This window comes from Oryza glaberrima, chromosome 11, assembly GCF_000147395.1.
Source record: "Oryza glaberrima chromosome 11, OglaRS2, whole genome shotgun sequence".
Classification (NCBI taxonomy): Eukaryota; Viridiplantae; Streptophyta; class Magnoliopsida; order Poales; family Poaceae; genus Oryza; species Oryza glaberrima.
The window spans coordinates 13,047,962-13,051,785 of record NC_068336.1 but is presented as its reverse complement, the minus strand read 5'-3'; positions in this window follow the sequence as shown (position 1 = coordinate 13,051,785).

Below are 3,824 nucleotides of genomic sequence, written 5' to 3'. Positions count from 1 at the left end.
TAAATTAATTAGTTACCCGGCTTGCTGCACACTTATAAAGATGGGTGTATTTCCTTGCCGATTTATGGTGAATTGACTTGCATCAAGGTTGTACCCGATTCTGAATTGGGTAATTTTACCATCTCCGGAGGTAAATTTAAACTTTGCTATCTCTAAATAATAGATATCAAAATTTTTATTGCCAAATTTTGGTATGCCTTCTCAAGGACCGTAGAAGTTCTGATATGAATGTCATGGTTGTTGAAAATGATATTTGTATGGAACCGATCTGGTCATATGCTGTGGTAGCAATCCTGAACAAGTGCTTCAAAACAATAACTTTGACCAAACATTTGAAGAGTTGTACTTCCACTTGTCTAAATTAAATCAAGCTTAGATGGTTATTTTCAATTCTGTATGGCCGTTTTTCTTTTTGTTGTGATGCTCAATGTTTGGCATATATATATTGTAAGGAAAATAGTAATATTTTTTCTATAAACATGGTCAACTTATAATATGATACGGAGGGAATATTTATGAATTTGGCCTATATATTCTAAAGCAACTCGACTGAAACACTGACGCTTACCTTCGGAATATCAACTATACCTAAACTAACCAGGTAAGAAACTTAAACCCCACCAAGAAAGCCACACACAATATAATATACTTGCTTTACTAGCCTAGCCCTACTAATACGTAGGTCAATATGTAGCCTAGGCCGAGAAAAACCTAGTGGATAACTGGATAACTGGCCGAGAAAAACCTAGGCCAACCAGGATCTAGAGCATTCAGGATAGTGCGGAAGGAGCCTACACGACAAGTCCACACGGGTGTATACCATTTAATCTACATGGTATACCCACTACAAGATTCCTAACTTTTACCAAGGGGGTTTAAACCGTCGGCCACTTATTAAAATTGTCGGCCATACATATTCCAGGGTGGATACCGTCAGCAACTTCCCCTCAGCCACATGTGGCGGTAATTGATCATATTGCCGAGGGTACCCTCGGTAACCATGTACCCGAGGGTTTCATCCCGAGGGTTTACGGTCGGTCTTTTTTTCATAGACCACGCATGGTCTTTCTTGCCAACCACATTTCCCGAGCGTATACCATCGGTTATTCTTATTCTCACTGAGAGGTTTCTTTTCCCGTCAAATTGTGAGAATCCTCGGCTATTTAGTAACCGATGGTTCTGTAGGCCTTCGGAAATAGTATTTGCCATAGGTTTTTATATAATGTCATCCATTCGTTACCCTCAGAATAGTATAGCTGAGAGGTTATTTAGGTTACATGGAAAAGTAAATCAAACCCTCGGTAATTTGATATTTTCTAAAAAAAATGCAAATTTAAACTGTACCCATTTTTAATTATTCTTATAAAAGTAACATACTACGTAGTCACATCAAAACAAATTTCAGCTTAATTAATCCCTAAATAGATCCATGGGAAGTTCAACCATAGATATATAACCAAATTGTTCAAAAATATTTATCATCCATCACCATAGTAAAACTAATATACCCCGTTGGTCACTAATAGTTATTTCCGAGAGTCAAATCAAACCCCTCGATTACTAATATACCCCGTCGGACACTAATAATAATTTCCGAGAGTTAAATTAAACACCTCGGTTACTAATATACCCCGTCGGCCACTAATAATAATTTCTGAGAGTTAATAAAACCTCTCAGTTACTAATATACCCCGTCGGACACTTATAACCATTTCCAAGTGGTATCTTATAACTCTCACTCACTGATATATCCCGTCGGCCACATGCTAAATAGCCGAATGTTCTCGTAACAACCCTCATTAAAATTTCAAACGGTCGGCCACCTAAATCTTCCTGACGGTCTGTAGGTTTTTTTCTTGGACGCTTGGCAAATCTTAGGATTCTAGTAGTGACCACGCGCTAGCGGTCACTTGCTAGCAGAGACGGTCTGATCACCCAGGCCATGCATGAACTAGATGTCCGTGGCTAGCTTAGGATTTGGGCCAGTCCTGGGTCCACCCAACATTGGTAGGGATGGAAATAAACTGTCATAGAAACGGCAGGAAAATAGCCTAACCATTTCTGTATGAAGAGGTAATTGTGTTTTCCCCTTGTTGTAAAACTCAATTATAATTTTACCCCTTATTGTAAAACTCAATTGTAATTTTACGTTTACTTTTCTGGGGTTGTGATTCTTCCCTTCCTTTTTAATACGAAGCTTCTGTTTGCCCTCATTCTGTATGGTAGTTTGGTGAGCAAATTAAGTGTGTTAAAAAAAGAAGAAATTTCTGAGAAAATATGAAAAGGACCATTATACTCCCAAACTAAATATAATACGTCCATTGGTTCGAGTCCATCCCGATATGGCTCCTCGCCGATCTGATCCCTAGCCAACTAATGGCCAACCCTAACTGGAGCAGCATGGCAGCAGCGTGCAAGCTGACTAGTGGTCGGCCTCGCCTGGGCGACGGAGCGGCGAGCAAAACACAGCGCAAGGGGAACCAGGTGGCCCAGGGCAACGAGCAAAAGGAGGCATGGGCCAGCAAAAGGTGGCATGGCAGGCTAGGTGAAGCTGGGCGGTGCAGCATTAATGTCCTCTTCCACAAGGAGTCCAGACTACGGCTGGCATCGATATTTTCGATTTTCTTTTCTCGCTGAACTCCTGCGCGTTGCTCCCATTAGTGCTCCCTATGCATTAGCATCTCTTTGTTCTTCGGATATGGGAGGCAATGAGTTGGATCTTAGGTTTATCAAATCATTAAGAAATTAGGCTTAAAAAATTCGTCTCGCAATTTACACGTAATCTGTGTAATTAGTTTTTTTATCTATATTTAATTCTCTATACATGCATGTGTCCAAATATTCGATGTGATAAGGTGAAAAGTTTTTGCGTAGGAACTAAACAGGGCCTTATGCATTTTATAAACAAAACATTTAACCTCCAAAACACAGGGGAAATATAATCAACGAGAGTGGGGAGGTGACTTGTCTTGCCATGGTCTATTCCCTGCTCAGCAACGTAATGGACCTCTTTGTTCCCCATCTAAATAATAAGAGCACACGTGACAATCCATAAATACAAATATGCATGAAAAGTAAACATGCTCAAAAATGGATGCTCTTTTAACTGTGAATAGGTACTGTTATATCATGATTTTAGTGGAAGAATTTCTGTTTTATCGCATTCCAATTGCAGGTTATAAATTTTAAAGTTACACCTCAAAATTGTGATGCTTATGTATATTTCGAATTTTTGTGGCAATTTCACCAAATATAAGTTCACAGGATTACACAGCATAAAAATATTAATCTAACAAATTTTTGTTAACTTCACTTGGAGCTATAATGAGTTTCCTATGAATTTTTAAATTTAACACATTAATTTTCAGTACATCAATAAGTCCTAAACTGTTATTCTATCCATTCCATTACAGGGGGCCTGTTTTTTTTTCTACCCTATAATTCACCAACAAAGTCTTACACATTACATTCCTCATTCCTCATTCATCAAATCCAACGAACCATATTCATCTGCATCAGATTGAACGTGTGAGATCGAGTCCCCCCACTCCCACCGCTTTCTTCCCCTCCACTCACCAACTCCCTCCGCACTGACCCACGGCCTCGCCCCGCTCGCGATTCCAGCCCCGACATGCTGCAAATCCACAAACCCTAACTACTCGCGACCCCCTCGCCGTCCCACAAACCCTATATCCTCATGATCCCATAGCCCTCCTCTGCGCCGCCCCCGATTTCTGCCTCGACGACTCCATCCACACTGCCGAGTCCGTTGCCGATATCACTCTTCTCCGCACTCAGCCATTGGGCAACGGACGCTGCTCTTC